Source organism: Chiloscyllium plagiosum, unplaced genomic scaffold (genome assembly GCF_037043375.1).
Source record: "Chiloscyllium plagiosum isolate Xiang-an unplaced genomic scaffold, Cpla_swu_hap1 HiC_scaffold_44, whole genome shotgun sequence".
Classification (NCBI taxonomy): domain Eukaryota; kingdom Metazoa; phylum Chordata; class Chondrichthyes; order Orectolobiformes; family Hemiscylliidae; genus Chiloscyllium; species Chiloscyllium plagiosum.
Window position 1 is genome coordinate 39,891,082 of NW_028270182.1, and position 18,000 is coordinate 39,909,081.

The 18,000-nt window shown below is 43.4% G+C and overlaps 1 protein-coding gene across 1 annotated transcript in view; it reads right to left on the reverse strand.

Annotated features, from left to right (window-relative positions):
* The window catches only part of LOC148137383 (putative G protein-coupled receptor 139), a 136,041-nt gene that overhangs the window by 18,921 nt on the left and 99,120 nt on the right, over positions 1-18,000 (reverse strand). The gene's annotated exons all lie outside the window — the stretch shown is intronic.

Consider the following 18,000-nt stretch of genomic DNA (forward strand, 5'->3'; position numbering starts at 1 on the left):
CGAGATCCTCAGGGTAGCTTCCCCTTCACAAACATCTTCAGCTGTTTCATCAATATCTCCCCGCCCCCACCCTCCCCACCATAAGATCAGAAGTGGAGATTGTCACTGGAGATTCCACAATGTACAGAACATTTTGTCCCCCGTCAGCTCCTGAACTGATCTGTGTCCATGTGCAGCAAGACCCGGACACCACTCAGGCTTGTGCTGTTAAAGTGTCTGTAACATTCATGTAACAGCACTGCCTGACACTGCAAATTGCCACAGTAAAACAAGAGTTCATTCAGCACCTCACGCTGCTTTCACAGGAATACGAGGAAGCCATTCAGCCCATTGACACTATTGGAGAAGAAAAGGACAGCCCATTTAGTGCCTCTAGCCTATTACTCAGGAAGAGAAGAGTACAGTGTGATGGACCACACCAGAGCCCTTCGAAAAAATTTGAAGGCGATAGCATAGACTCTAATATTTTCTTATTTTACAGGGAATGTAAAGTGTCTGTTTAAGATGAAATGTGACAGTATCAAGAGAAATTTCAGAGAGGGTAGCAGTCAGGAGATATACACTCAAGCTTCCAACTCTGTGGAGACGCCAATAGTTTCTGATGTTACTGAGAAACCAAAACCCAGAGATCCTAATCTGTGAGAGCTGGCCACACCCATTCAGCCTGCATTAAAATAAACACAAGGCCTCCGTAGCTGTTACTCAAGCGGTCTTAACTAACCAGCTTGGTAACGATCGTTCAATCTCTCTCTTAAAAGAAACCAGGACAAAATAACCTCTTAAAGCTACAGCATCATCACACTTGTCAGTACAATGAGCCATTGTCAAACAGGAACCAGGGGTAACCAGTCAGGCCCTTGGCCCTGTCCAATCGGACGAGGAAGAAGCCAATCAGCCCCTTGAGTCACTTATACAGGAACAGTAGGAGGCCATTCCCAACTCAATGCACTTACACGGGGGTGCAGAATGTGGTAATTGATGCTGATTCCTGATGAATGCGTTATTCCCAAAACGTCAATTCTCCTGCTTCTCGGATGCTGCCTGACCTGCTGTGCTTTTCCAGCAATCGACGCTCTACTCTGGTCACCAGCATCGGCAGACTTATGTGTCTCCAGATTGATGCTCCAACATGATGAACAAGTGGAGCAGAGGCTGCACAGACAGACTGCTCCACGTTGTTCCTCCTGGCTCCGTTACTCATAATACACACGTGGGACTTTACCATGGTGAGGAGGGAAGCCATATGTCCTGTGTGAAGTCTCAAGAAGGCACCTTCCATCTCCGACAAGCCAGCTTGGTGTTCTCTATGTAGGGTGGAAGCTGGTGGGAATGGCTACCTGTTTCAGAATGAAGGTATTGTGGCTGCTGTTGGGGATTGTGAAAACATGGCGTTCAGTACAGGGGCACACACCGACTGCACAATAACATGGCGAGAGTTAGTAAAGGCATATAAATTATTCGGAAAGCCATGTTAGACTGAAGAATGGACTCTCTAAGTTCAAATAATGGCGATCTTGCTCATGTTCATCTTGTCACATGCTTGTCCTGTGCAGTGTATCCTGTATGCCTTACTCTGTCCAAGTCTATTTCCACCCTATGATCTGCCTGGCCATGCTTACTATGACCTGCCCCCACTGCTCATAAATAAAGTGTTCCCCTGTACTGAGATACACGTGGCAATAAATCAAACCAATCAATCCTGGGCAAAGTATGGAATTTCTCACCCTATCAATGTGTCTTGTGGATATCAGTGTTCGCTGCCACTCCTCGTGTTTCTGCGTCATCATTTCTGCGTCTCTCACAGCTCTACACGTTAAACACTTCGTTTCTTTACTCTATCCTCATGTTGCCATCACCCGTGTCTGTGGTAAGGAGATCATTCCTTACAAAGGAGATCAAATCTGTACAGAGTGCTCCAAATACTCTCTCAGCAAGGCTCTACAACAGCAGGAAGATGGCTTTACTTATGTACTCGAATCATCTTAAAATGAAGGAAAGCACACAATTGACTGCACCAATTACTGACACAGGGTTTGATTCGGAGCAGTCAGCATAGACTTGTGAGTGGGAGATCATGCTTCCCAAATTTGTTAGAGTTCTTTGATGAAGTGACCAGGAAGGTTGCTAAGGACAGAGCGGTAGACATAGTCTCTGAAGATTTCAGTGAGGCCTTTGATAAGGTCCCACACGGCAGGCTGCTCTGGAAGTTTCCATCACGTGGAATGCTGGGGGAACTGGCCAATTGGATACACAGTTGGTTTTATGGTAGAAAGCAGAGGGTTTAGTGGAAGGATGCTTGTCAGACTGGAGGCTGGGTCCATTGTTGTTTGTTATCTATGAATTGGTTGAGAATGTACAAGTTATGATTAGTAAGTTTGCAGATGACACTAAAGTTAATGGGAGCATGATCAGTGAGCAAGTTTATCAGAAATTGCAGCAGGACCTTAATCAGGTGGGGAAGTGGGCCGAGGAATGGCAAATGGAATTTAATATAGATGCGTGATGTCTTATATTTTGGAAACTCAAAGCAAGGTAGGAGTTTCATGGTGAATGGGAGGATCTTCAAGGGTGTAGTGGGCAGAGAGACCTTGGAGTTCAGCTGCACGGTTCTCTGAGAGTGAAGTCACAGGTAGACAGGGCAGTGAAGAAAGCTTTTGGCAGATTGGCCTTCATCAGGTGGGACATTGTGGATAGAAGTTGGGAATTTATGTTGCAGTTACACAGGACTTTGGTACGGCCGCACTTGGAGTATTGCGTTCAGTTTTGTCACGTTGTTATAGGGAGGATGCTATTAAATTGGAAAGAGTGCAGAAGAAATTTTCAAGGACGTTGCCAGGACCCAATGGTCTGAGTTATAGGGAGAGTTTGGACAAGCTCGGAACTTTTCTTTAGCATGTAGGAGACTGAGGGAGTCTTTATAGAGCTGAATAAGATCACAGTGGTAGGGTTAATGCTCTCAGTCTTTTTCCAAGGTTTAGAGAATCGAGAACGAGAGACGATCAGTTTAAGGTTAAAGGGGAAGGATTAAAAGGGAATCTGAGGGACCACTTATTTACATAAACGGATGAGATGCCAGCAGATGTGGTTGGGGGGTATATTAACAACATTTCAAACACATTTGGATAAATATGTGAATAGGAATGGACTGGAAGGATATGGGCCAACTGCAGGGAATTGGGGTTAGCGTGGATGGACATTTACAAGGTGGAGTCGAACCCTTCTGTTAATTAAAAACAAACACCCAGAAAAGCTCGCCTCACCTTGTAATCTGTTAAAATATGCGTGACACAGATCTCCTACATTTCACGATTTATACAAAAATTAACAAGTTAGTTTCTTAACTTTAATAGTGAACACTAAACAACAACTATTCACAAATACAAGCTACTTACTATCTGACTCCGACTCTGTAAAAAATATTCTGTTCCAACAGCCCACGTATTAAACATTACAATCTCAAGACCACACCGTCTCTATCTTCCCCGCTGTGTTCACTCTTCCAGCTGCTGATCTCCCTGGGTCATTTTTTATTGCAAGTAGGTTTGACATGAACATGTATCTTTGAAAGAGAGTGTTTGAGATGGCCAGTTAGCACTCGTGCTCTACAGCAGTTACTCTGTTGTTGGATGGCAGTGGCTCTCCCTCTAGTGTTCAAATGCTCGGTTTATATACTCCCCATGATACAACAATTCTCATAATTTGATTGCTTTCCAGGTGTCTAAACAATAATATTCAAATTCCGTTGGCTTCTGGTATCCTGACCATTATTTAAACGCTTTGGTTGTATTTGAATTGTTGACAAAACAGCAACCAAAACTCAGGTATCCATTTCACAGCTAACTGTGACATATGGAACAATCTGACATTTAGCTGGCATCTGTGCTGTACTTTCTATTCAACAAAACCCGTTCTGTCTTAAAGTGAGCTGACATGCTTTCTGCTTCATAAGACCTCCCTCCTTCAGAAAAAAACAAACATCAGAATGAAAAGATGGCTTCGTTTCTTTTCTTCTAATTCTTAATCCCATTATTATGAAATACAAAAGTATTAATCTCAGTTATATCATTCATATTAATCTTACACACCTATATAAACTGGAATAAGTCAAATCTTATCTAAACTTTTTCCTTTAAATCCACGATAACACATCTGCTATCACATTTTAGGACCCAAGTATGGACATTTTGTAAGTTTAAAGTCGGTGTGATAAGACTCCAATGAAATGCTCTCATATTCTGATCTTTAAATATTCCAAAAAACGCGAGAGGTTTGTCGTTGTCCACAACCATCTCCGACAATTTATTTGTCACATAAACATTAAAATATTGTCAGGTCAGTGCGAAACTTAATCATCCTTTTTTCAATAATGGAGAATGTTGTATTTTTCTTTCTGGTGGATATCGCGTTTTTTCGACAAGTAGCCAATTAGCCATTCAATTCCATCATCATCTTACTGTATCAATACAACTCCAACCCCTATATCCCTAGAAGCAAATAGAATTTTGAAAGGGTTTCAAAATAATTGGTACAGCTAAAACTGATGCGGTGATTTATCCTGCTTTAAAATTCTCAAATGGCTCCTGGCATTGTTCTGTCCACCACAATTCTGTTTCCTTCTTTACTAAGTCCATCAGTGGTGTCAATACGCTGCTGAAGTTTGGAACAAACTTCTGATAGAATCCACTCAGTTCCAAAAATCCTCTTTCTTCCAGGATGGTCGTGGAAATTCCTCAAAGCCCTTTGTCTTTGTGTTCCATGGGGTCAACCTTCCATGTCCAATGTAATGTCCTAGGAACGTCACCTCTGCCTTCGCGAATTCTGTTTTCTTTAAGTTTATTACAAAGTTTGCTTCTTGTAAACGTTCAACATGCTCTGGCAGCTGTAACACGTGAGCTTTCAATCACTTGCTAAAAATCACTGCATCATACAGATAAACTACACAATTTGTCCATCTGACCATAACTCTGTTCCTGAGTCTCTAAACCTGGCATTGAAGTGGATTCCTATCACTGGAAGCAATACGAATATGTCATCCCCACAGGAAATCGTCAAAATTTCAGAGTTTATATCTGCCACGTGCTTCATTCTATGCTGTGCCCTTCAGGTGCTGTTTAGCTAACTCACCTACTCCATCTAATCTCTCCCTCACCTCACATATATAATCCGAGTGTGAGATCTCTGACTTCGGTCCTGTCAATTTATATTCAATTAATTCCAAAGGACCTCTGACTTCAAATATTAACTCAAAGGAAGTAAACTGAGTAGATTTATTTGGGGCAAATAATTTTTGTCTAATGGCAAACAATTTAATGAGACACCTTCATTCCAATCATTCTGGTAATCCTGACAGTACGCTGTTAATATGGTCTTCAGCGTCTGATGCTAACTTTTCAAGGGTGCCTGGGATTCAGGATGGGACGCCCTTGATTTGAAGTGCTGTATGCCTAAGCTATCCATGACTTCCTTAAACTATCCATGACTTCCATGAACAGCTGAGCGGTAAAATGAGACCTTGGTCTGATTGAGTCTCTCTGCGGAGCCCAGAGTGAGTAAAGAAAGCTACCAACTCCTCCACCTCCCTTTTTACCTTAACACTCCATAAGAGTTAAAAATCACACAACACTAGGTTATAGTGCAACAGTTTTAATTGGAAGCACACTAGCTTTCAGAGCGACGCTCCTTCATCAGGTGATTGCACAATCACCTGATGAAGGAGCGTCGCTCTGAAAGCGAGTGTGCTTCCAATTAAAACTGTTGGACTATAACCTGGTGTTGTGTGATTTTTAACTTTGTACACCCCAGTCCAACACCGGCATCTCCGAATCATGACTCCATAATAGAATTGCCTCTGGGAATCTGGTAGACACATCCATTATGGCTAGCAAATATTGGTTTCCACTTTTATTTTAGATCGGGGAGCTACACGACTAATCATAATCCACGTGAAATGTTCTGCGAATGCAGGAATTGGTAACAAAGGTGCTGGCTTTAGTACTGCCTGTGACTTCCCTACCATTTAGAATGTGTGACATGTACATCAAAAAATAACCACGTCCGTGTGCATTCCAGGCCACTAGAAATGCCTCTGTACCTAAGCCTGAGTCTTCTGTATACCTAGGTGACCCCCTGCAGTTAGTTTATGTGCTACCCGTAACACTGTAACCTACTCCGAAAACAATCTGGTGCACTTCGGCCCATTTCCCTTCTGCACTAGCCTATCGGGGTCTCCATTTTAATTTTAGCTTTCTATGTTTAAGTTAATAACGTTCGACAATATATTTTGATTCCTTTTTTTGTGTGGGTTCATGTGTAGGTGTGTGTGTATATATCTGTTGTAAGTCCATTAGCCTTTCAGGACTAAACACCCCTGCCTGATCCTCTGACTGATCCTCTGCCTGTTCAGGTTTTTTTTCTGCACTGTGACATCAAGCAGGGTGTCAGTTCACTGAGCATCATCTCCTTTGGCTTTTTATTTTGGTTTTCCTTCCTGCTCTAATTTATGACAGTAGAATTACGGATTAGATTACAGATTACATTACAGTGTGGAAACAGGCCCTTCGGCCCAATAAGTCCACACCGACCCGCCGAAGCGCAACCCACCCATACCCCAACATTTACCCCTTACCTAACACTAAGGGCAATTTAGCATGGTCAATTCACCTAACCTGCACATCTTTGGACAGTGGGAGGAAACCGGAGCACCCGGAGGAAACCCACGCAGACACGGGGAGAACGTGCAAACTCCACACAGTCAGTTGCCTGAGGCGGGAATTGAACCTGGGTCTCTGGCACTGTGAGGCAGCAGTGCTAACCACTGTGCCACCGTGTCGCCCACAATCTTGTTAGAATACAGTCTGGAAAAATCATGGGTATTTTTCTTTTAACTCCCCAGTTCCCTAGTTTTCCTTTTGCCTTCTCCAACAGAAGGGGTGCCACGCCCACCTTGGATCCTGTTAAATCGTTCACAAGAACAAACTGTATTCCTGGAAATGACACTCTGTTACTCACTGTCACTGTTACTTCCCCAACCTTGATTTGGCATTCCAACCTGATGTTACACAAGGGAATGCTTTATTTCTATCCCCATTCCACAAATTGTCACGATCTTGATTAATATGTCAAAAAGAGTGAAAATACTTTCATCTCTCACTATTAGAGGCCGAGAGAAAGTGAGGGCTGCAGATGCTGGAGATGAGAGTTGAAAAGTGTTGCGCTGGAAAAGCAGAGCCAACCAGGCAGCATCCGAGGGGCTGAAGAGTTGACTTTTCAGGCATTAATCCTTCATCAGGAAAGTGGGGGGTGTGGTAACGGAGGGGGAAGGGGGCCGAGAAATAAATAGGAGGGTGGCGGTGGAGCTGGGTGTGAGATAGCTTGGAAGGCGATAGGTAGACGCAGGTGGAGTGTGATGGTGATAGGTCGGAGAGGAGGGTGTTGTGAATAGGTGGTAGGACAACTAGAACCCTCAAACTGGAACCATCATCAACGTTGACTTCACCAAATTCCAAATCTCCCCTCCACCAACCTCTCCCAGATCCAACCGTTCAACCTAGCACTGCCCTCTTGAACAGCCCTAACTGGCCAGCTTCCTTCCCACCTACCGACTCCACCCTCCCAACTGACATATCATTATTACTCCCACCTACATCTTCTTATCGCCTTCCCAGTGACCCTCCCACCAGCACAGCTACTACCTTCGTATTTATCTTTTAGCCCCATTGTCCCCCCACCACATTCCTGACGATGGGTTTCTGCCTGATATTCGATTGACCTGCTGTTCGGTTGCTGCCAGATCTGTTGTGCTTTTCCGGCGTCTCACTTCTCAACTATTAGAGACTGAGCAGATCCCATATCTCACAAAATTATAACTTCTTGTTCTTCTCCCCCTGATCTTTCTGAGTAAACTTTATCTACAGTGGCAAATTCTTTATAGCGATCAGGTACTGACTCCATACCCAGCCCCTGCTTTGGCTGTATTCTCTCCTGCAGCTCCTCGGCTCTACTTGGGGTGTCCTTTACCAGTTTCACTAATGCCACTGGCTTAGCCTCTTCTGCCACATCTTTCCCCAAAGTGCCTTCCTTCAATGACCATCACAGTGTGTCCCAGCTTACTTCAATGAAAACACCTTTTCCCAGTGCCCTTCTTAAACCATCGGCACTGTCATTTTATGTGTTCCACGCCCTTATAGTGAGAACACCTGAGGCCTTTCACCTCCTTTCATCCCCTTTGGGCTTCTTTTTTCACTTGTGGTAAACTATTGTGCGCTACTGTTCGATTTGTAATGTGTGAACTTCCCTTCTCCCAATTTCTATCCCTCATAGTATGAAAATTCTCCCAGAAGCTAAATTTCATCTCATGCACCAATGCATATTTACCTGCCATTTCTGCCGCGTTTCTCGCTTCTTGAACTTTCTGTTCGTGCACATGAATTTTTACCATCTCTCGAAGTGAGTCTTTAAACTTCTCCAGCAGAATAATCTCCCTTCGAGCCTCACAGGTCTTATCTATTTTTAGTCCAGCATCCATCTATCAAAAAGACTAGTTAATTCTTTCAAACTTAACATAAGTCTGACCTGGTTCCGTCTCTATTTTTATGAACCACTGTCTATATGCTTCTGGTACCAATTCATAGCCAATCAAAATAGCCAATTTGACATCTGTATAATCTTTTGACCCCTCATCTGGTAGCGCTGCACATGCATCACCAGCTGTGCCCACCAGCTTATTCTGAACTAGCATTGCCCGCATATTCACTGGACACATAATCTGCCGAGTCATTTTTTTCAGATGAAATAAAAAAGGTTTTGACATTATTCTAACCGAAATATGGCAAGGTACTAACATAGTTGTATACATCCCGACGTTCTCCCTTCATCTCCATCCAGTTAATTTAACTTTCTTGTCTAATTCCCAACTTCTGAATTTCAAATTCTCTCTCTCTTTCTTTTTCCTCTCCTCTTTTTTCTCTCTCTGTTTCCGTCTCTTTCTTTATCTTCTAACTTCAGTTGCCATATTTGCAATTTAAGTTTTTTCTAACTCGACTGCACTTGTCTGTTTCTTTGATACATCAAAGTGCTTGACCAATTATAATGTCAGGTTTCCTTTTGTCCCTGGTTAAACCCAATTCCAACTTATTTGCTAATTCTAAAAAATGTCCTGTTTCTGTCTTTCTAAACTTTCTTGGCAAATTTGCGAACCTCTTTAGTAATGTTAAAAGCCATTTCCCTCACTTTTAATTTAAAAAACCACAAGTAAACAAAGTTAAACAGATTTTCCGACCGGTTTTATTTGAAGATCGAGGTCACTAATTGCAACGTGTTGGAATTTGCTGGAACATTTTGTACCCGAAATCGGTTCAAATCTGTCCAAGTCCCATACGGCAGGGCCCCAAACTGTGAAGACATCTATGTTGAGCACTTCTGTTAATTAAAACCAAAAACCCCCAAAAGCTCACCTCTCCTCGTAATCTGTTAATACATGAGTGACAAAGAACTCACAAATTCCACTAATAAAAGAAAAATAACAGTCTGTATGTATGCAACTTATCTCGCTGTGCTTGAAGGTTTGTTTTCTGATGATTCGACACTATGACTAGGTAACATCATCAGTGAGAGGCTCTGCTGAAGCGCTGGTGGTATGTAGCGCCCTCTATTTATAGGTCTTGGGTTCTTAGGATGGGTGATGTCATTTCCAGTTCTTTTGTTTTACAAGAGAAGGTAGATAGGATCTAAATTGGTGTGTTTATTGACGGACTTCTAGTGAGAATGCCATTCCTCTAAGAACGTCCTTGCGTGTCTTAGTATGTTTGTGTGTTGTCCCAATCAAAGTGGTGCCCTTCTTTGCCTGTATGTATGGGACATAGTGATAGTGGGTCATGTCTTTTGGTGGCCAGTTGGTGTTCATGTGTCATGGTAACACGACAACACGACCATTTCAATGGCGGAAAAATGATTTTATATACACTGTTTAATTAATGTGCGTGTGCAGATATGTAACATTTTTCATATGTGCACAATATATTCTAAATGAACAACGGAGACACAGTTAACGAAAAGTGATGCATATGATGTATGTAATTTATAAAACATGAAAACATCATTTGATTCTCATCTAAAATGATATGTTCCCCTTCTCTCAACGTTCCATCTTTTTCTGGAATTCTCCACTCCAATCTCTCATTCTTATCGGGATGTGTTATAAATTCTTGCTTCTGGTGTCCCAACTTATTTCAGTTGATCCCCTTTCTACCAGAATTCAATATATTGGCCTGTTGGATACTTTCCAAAGCTAGTGTCTGTCATATTATTGGACATACAAATTCTGGCATCAGAGCCAGCATTTGAACATATTGCTCTGTTGCATGTGCATTGTACAAAGGACCACTGCACACAGAAGTTGCCAAAACATTGAGGGCTGTACATCTACTTCTTTCGATGATCTAGTTTTCTCATTTTTCACATTTTCTCATCTATGTTGTCTCGCTCTTTCTCTCTTGTATCTAGTTAAGAAATTTACCAATTATTCTTTGCATCCCTTTTCTCAAAGCTCCTTCTTTCGGTTTATATCTATTGCTCTCGTCTTGATGTAATGTGATTATAATTGAGCAATGTAACTACAAATACATTCGGGAGGAGCTGGCCAGAGTTAATTGGAAGGGGAGCCGAGCAGGGCAGACCATGGAACAGCAAAAGCAGGAATTTCTGGAGATATTTCAGAGGATATCAGAAATTCTCCCAAAGGAGATGAAACATACTCATGGCAGGACAGGGCAACCATGAGTAAAAAGGCATCATATCAAAAGAGGAAACATGCAATGTGGTGAAGATGATTGTGAATCCAGAGAATTCATTAGCTCTGAAACTACATAAGGCTGACATCACTGATATTACACAGCTCTTAATCATGGTCAGGGAGAGAAACAGAGGAAACATACTCACTTTAAACACTGAAGATGGTATTACTCAAGGAAAAAAATTCAGATGAATTAAACAATTGAATTAAAATCAGTTAATTGATTTTGCAGAATGTGTCAGATTGAAAGCATGACCCGGGGAGAGACCCTCAGCAGAATGAGAATATGAAAATGAAAGTGTTACCACATCAGAACCCAGAGAAGGTCACTGAGTACATGACTGATGGGTGAATGGGTCTCGATGTGAACTAAGGGACGGAGAGCAGAATTGCATTGCAGATATTGCAGCTCAGAACTGCAATTTATTTAGTGCTGCAGACTACAGCAGCAGGAGAGGCAGAACAGCATTCAACTACAACCTGTAAGTTTTAGCCTCGAATAATTTCCTCAGTCTGCCATTACCATCAGTACAATCTATGTTTCAATAATGACTGTGGGTGAACATGACTGGGTCAGAACCACGTGAACCGAAACCTGACGCGAACCCATTAAAGCTACCACACTTGACAAACAGATCTGATCTAAGCTCCGCAATCCTGTCACGTTCTGTCATAAATGATCTTGAATGATTAACCAAATGACTGGAGCAAAGGGCTCCACAAATATCCCCATCCTCAGTAATCGAACAGCTCTGCACATTAGTGTAAAAGACCAGGATGTGGTAGCTGCACCACCCTCAGCTAGAAGTGTTGAGTTGATGATCGACCCTCGCCATGATACCTACAGAATCACAGATGCCAGTCTTCAACCAATTCATTTTGCTGTACGTGACATGAAGAAACAGCTGAACACAGTACGTACGAAAAAGGCAATGGTCCCTGACACCATTCCTGTAATAGGACTGAAGACTAGTGCTGCATAACAAGCTGTGTCCCTGAGGAAGCTCTTTCATTCCAGCTCCAACTCTGACATCTCCCTGGTAATGTGGAAAATTACTCAACTATGTCCAGTTCCTAAAAGGATTATAATTACAATCTGACCAGTTACCTCCACCTCAGTCCCACAACGACAGTCAAATTGGTGTGAGTTCTTTTTGACAGAGTTATTAAATAGCACAGAAATAACCTGCTGAGTTTGATTTCAGATAGGTCCCCATGTAGAGATGGTGCTGCTGTGGAAAGGTCAATGGATTACTAATTCAGACCAGGCTAATGCTCTGGCAGCTGGTGGAAGTTAAACACAATTGACAAAATATTAAGATGCAAAACCTGATGTCCGTAAATCGTGACCTTCAAGCCAATGTCGATTGTACACACCAATTTGCTTCACAAATGTACTTTCAGAAAGTGAATCTCACGTGCTTTCCTGGTCTGGCTTAAACGTGACTACAGACACACAGACATGTGATAAACTTTTCAATGTCCCTGAATCCGCCAAATAACACATTCTATTGCATCAAACTGTTCCGAGGTCTGAAGAATAAAACCAGACAGAACACCTGGGCCCAGCCTCAGTATCGGAAAAGGGAGTGAGAAACATAGTCCTGCTGACCCTGCAGATACCTCCTTCGTAACATCTGAGAGCTTGTGACAACATTTACAGACTACATAGAAACATCGGGAATGGAGTAGGCCATACAACACATTGAGCCTTCCCCATTTCAGTACATGTTCAAACATCTCCTCAATGCACTTTCCCACACACTGTACACATCCCTTAATGTGTTTAACCGTGGGAAGCTATAAAGTAGGAAGTGCAGTAGTCCATTTGGTCTGTTGAGTTTGCTACCCAATTCAATATAATGATACCTGGCCCTTTATTTCCATATCGTTCTCCTTCTCTCTCACCATTCCTTTACTGTCTCTAAGTCCTTATTTATATTCAGTGTCTTGGGTTCCAGGTTCGAGCGCATTCCCCAGGTTCACCAGTCTCTGAGGGCAGACATTTATTGTCATCTCATTTCAGAATGGTCTGTCTGTACCTAATACTGTGGAACCTTGTTTTAGACAGATCAGCAGGTCAGGCAGCATCCAGGGAACAGAGAATCGACGTTCCGGGCATAAGCCCTTCTTCAGGAATGAGGAAAGTGTGTCCAGCAGGCTAAGATAAAAGGTAGGGAGGAGGGACTTGGTGGATGGGCGTTGGAAATGCGATAGATGGAAAGAGGTCAAGGTGAGGGTGATAAGTCGGAGTGGGGTAGGGGCAGAGAGGTCAGGAAGAAGATTGCAGGTTAGGAAGGCGGTGCTGAGTTCGAGGGATTTGACTGAGGCAAGGTGGGGGGAGGGGAAATGAGGAAACTGGTGAAATCCGAGTTCATCCCTTGTGGTTGGAGGGTTCCTAGGCGGAAGATGAGGCGATCTTCCTCCAACCGTCGTGTTGTTGTGGTCTGGCGATAGAGGAGTCCAAAGACCTGCATATCCTTTGTGAAGTGGGAGGGGGAGTTGAAGTGTTGAGCCACAGGGTGGTTGGGTTGGTTGGTCTGCGTGTCCCAGAGGTGTACTCCGAAACGCTCCGCAAGTAGGCGGCCTGTTTCCCCAATATAGAGGAGGCCACAACGGGTGCAGCTGATTCTCCTGCTCCCTGGATGCTGCCTGACCTGCTACGCTGTCTAAAACAAGGCTCCACATTTTCAGCTCTGATCGCCAGCATCTGCAGCCTTCACTTTCTCCTTGTTTTCGACACCAGAGCCTGGGGAATTATTATCCCTGCTTCCAATCCGTCTCACCCTGTCAAAGCTTTATATATCTCACTGAGATCTCTTCTCATTTTCCTAAACCCCATGGAATACAGGCCCAGTCGCTCCAAACTCTGCTCCCGCAACAAGCCTGTCATCCCAGAGATCAGTCTTGTCATCCGTTGCTGCACTCCCTCAATGTCAGGTTTGTCCTTTATTAGGTATGGAGACCAAACCTGCACACAATTTTTTAGTGTTTGAGATGGGGTCTCACCAACCTTCTGTACAGCTGCAGTAAGACACCCTTACTCCTGGATTCAAATCCCCCTGAAATGAAGGTCAGCACAACATTGAACTTCCTAACTGTTTTCTGCTCCTGCAATATTACTTTCGGTAACTGGTCTACAGGGAGATCCAGATCATTTGCAACGTTACAGCTCCCCATTGGTAGGTCTATGTACACTGGGCAGCATGGGAATGCCATTCCCAGTATTGACTTCCGCGTTCAGACGTCACTGCGCTGCACGGACCTTGGAGGGCTGCGCAGAAGGAGACGACAAAAAGGCGCACACTTCGCTTTTTAGATCAACATGTTTCAAACAATCTTTTTTCAACTGAAAAGCTGCCAATCTCTTGTTCCCACCAAAGGGCATACCGTCACCTCTACCCACATTACTCGCCATCTGCCACATATTTGCCCATTCACTCCACTTGCCTTAGTCACCTTGAAGCTTTTATACAACCTCCTCACCCACTCGCAATCCAACATCGTGTTCTGTCAGCAGGTTGGGATATATTGTATTTGATTCTCGCAACCAAATTTTAATGGATATTGTGAACAGCTGGGGCCTGATCACCGATCGCTGTGATACCTCAACAACCTTCCTCTGTTAAAAAAAATCTGGTTTTTCAATTTATTTATTTCGTGAATCTGGGTTTGACTGGCTGGGCCAGCATTTATTGCGTGTCCCTGGTTGCCCCTTGAGAAGATGGTAGTGAGCTGCCTTGTTGAACCACTGCAGTCCACTGTGGATTCAGTGATGGTAACACCATTGAATGCCAAGGGCAGTGGTTAGATTGTATATTAATGGTGATGGTCACAGTCTGGCAATTGTGTGACCTGAATATTACTTGCCACTTGTCAGCCTGGATACTGTCGAGATCTTGTTGCATTTGAACATGGACTGCTTCAGTATCTGAAGAGCCACAAATATTGTTGAATATTGCGCAATTATTGGCGAACATCCCCACTTCTGACATTATTATAGAGGGAAGGTCATTGATCAAACAGCCCTGAAGATGTTTGAGCCTAGGCCACTGCCCGAGGGACTCCTACAGACTTGTCCTGGAGCTGAGTTGACTGGCCTTTATCAACCATGACCCTCTTCCTACGTGTCAGGTATGATTCTAACCAGCGGGGAGTTTGCCCCTGATACCCATTGATTCCAGTTTTGTTTACGCCCCTTGATGCCACACTTGAGAGAAGACAGCTTTGTTTTAAAGGACTTTCACTCTCATCCCACCTCTGGAATTCAGCTCTTTTGTCCATGTTTAACCAAGGTAATGAGTTCAGGTGCTGGGTGGCCCTGGTGGAGCCCAAACTGGGCGTCATTGACCCGGTTATTGCTAAGCAGGTGCTGCTTGAAATCACTAAGACCTTCCACCACTTTACTGATGATCGAGAGTAGACTGATGGAGTGGTAATTGGCCCGATTGGGTTTGTTCTGCTTTTTATATACAGGAGATACTTGGGGTAATTTCCCACGTAATTGGGGAAATGTAATTGTTGTAACGGTATTGGAACAGCTTGGTGAGGGCAGTGACAAGGTCTGGAGAGCAACTTTTCAGTATAATTGACAGAATGTTGTCAGAGTATGCATCCTCTGGGGTATCCAGTATCTTCAACTGAATCTGGATATTGCGTGGAGTGAATCAAATTGGCTGATGGCTGGTAACTGAATTGCTGAGGACCACATCGAGGAGGCCAAGATGGATCATCCACTCAGCACTTCTGACTGAAGATTGTTGCGAATGCATCAGCCTTATCTTATACACTGAAGTGCTGGACTTTTCCATCATTAAGGATGGGGATACTCATGGAATCTCCTCCTCCAATGACTTGTTTAATTGTCCATAACTATTCTCAACTAGAAGTAGAAGGACTGCAGAGCTTCGATCTGATCCGTTACTTGTGGGATCACTTAGCTCTGTCTATCACTTACTGCTTCTGCTGTTTGGCTTAGAAGTAGTCCTGGTTGGTGACTTCACCAGGGTGACACCTCATTGTCAGCTATGGCCAGTGCTGCTCCTGCCCCGCCTGCACACTCCAAGGTTGATCCTCTAGTTTGATGGTAATTGTTGTGAGGAGAATATGCCAGGCCATGAGGTTTTGCAGGAGTACAATTCTGCTGCTATTGATGACCCACAACACGTTATGGAAACCCAGGTAGATCTGTTCGAAGTCTGTCCTAGTTAGCACGGTGATAGTGCCACCTAAAATGGTGGAGGTTATTCTCAATGTTGAGATTTGACTTTATTTCCACAATGACTATGCAGTGGTCACTCTTACCGATAATGTCATATGGACAGATACTTCTGCAACTGCTAGATTAGTAAGGCTGTGGTCAAATATGGCTTTTCCCTCTTGTGGGTTCCTTCACCACCTGCCGTAGACCCAGTCTATCAGTTATATCCTTTAGGACACGGCCAGCTCAATCAGTAATGCTGCTGCTGAACTACTCTTTTTGTGGATATTGACATCCCCAACCCAGAGTACATTTTGTGCCTTTGCCACCCTCAGTGCTTCTTCCAAGTGTTCGTCAGCATGGAGGAGAACTGTCTCATCAGTTGGGAGAAGTTGGTACATGGTAATCAGCAGGAGGTTTCCTTTCCCATGTGTAAACGAACGCCAGGAGACTTCATGGGATACAGAGTCACTGTTGAGGACTCCCAGAGCAATTCCCTTCCAACTGTATCCCACTGTGCCACCACGTCTGCTTTGTTTGTCCTGCTGGTGAAACAGGAGATATCCGGGGATGTGATGGGGTGTCTGGGACATAGTCATACTCACAGAATCATACCTTACAGACAATGTCAGGCTGTTGCTTCATGTGTCTGTTTATTTCTATTCACTGTTTGCTGCCAACTGTCCCATTCTAGAAACATGGCCATATATTCGCCCCAATCCACTCAGATTTGATTTTTAAAACTAGGCTGGGAGCTTTATCAACATTTTTCTGAAAATCCACGTGTTTTGCATCCATTGTTTTTCTTTCATTTGTCTCCCAGTCAGTTTCTCAAACATAATTCCCATTTCATAAATTAATTTTAGTGTTGTCTATGACCATTACATTCAGTCCCAATAATTTCTCCCAAACCATTTACTTACTATGTTCTGTTTTCCATGTACGATTATGTTTTCCAACACCAGACTTGGTTTTCCTGGTATTGTCAGAAAGTTCTGTGAAGACAGAAGTGAAGTTATGGATTCATGGTTTTGCCATTTCCCTGTTTCCCATTCTCCATTCTCTGGTTTCAAACTGGAAAAAAACCTGCACTGTTTTTTCATACTTCTCACATTGATATAATTTGACAAGCTATTACAGTTCACTCTTATAACCTTTGTGAACATTATCTTCAGAAACCCATCAATTCCTGTCTTAGGATGCTCAGCTCAACATCATACACTCACAGGAGCATAGTTTCTGTACCAACAGAAATACAGCACGATCTGTATTAGTCGCACTTTCCACCACCAGGCCCATAGCCTGGAATGTTATGAAACTTCCAAGTTCTCGTCCAAGTACTTTTAACGGTTGAGAGGTTAGCCGTGATAACTCCCCTCTCAGGAAGTACATTCCAGACCTCAACACGCTCTGGGTGAAAAAAAAAAGTAATCTTTAAATCCTCTCTGAACCTCAAACCCTTCACTTTAAAAGTGTGCTCCCTTGTTCTTGACCCTCTGTCTCAAAGGAGCAGCTGCTGTCTATTCACCCTGTTCATGTTCCTTGTTAACTTATCCTTCTGAATCACATCCCCTCAGCCTCTCTGTCCAAAGTAAACAACCCGAGCTTATCCAGCCTCTCTCCATAGCTGATATGATCCATGCCAGGAAACCTCCCGGTGAATCTCCTCTGCAAACACTCCAGTACAATCACACCTTCCTGTAATGAGGCCCACAGAACGACAGACAGTACTCCATCATGGACTAAACCAAGCCCTGTATAGCACTTATAATCTACTCCCTGATTAATAAACGCTACACCCAAGGTTCAATTCTTAACTAGTCCATTACCCTGTTCAGTCACATTCAGGGATGTGTGGAGAAACACCCTGTGAGCTCCCTAGTGTGCTGCCAATCATTGTGTACACCCCATGTCTGGTTCCTCCTTCCAAAGTACATCACCTCATATTTATCAGGATCACATTCCACCAGCCATTGATCTGCCCATCTGATCATTCCACTTGTATCTTCCT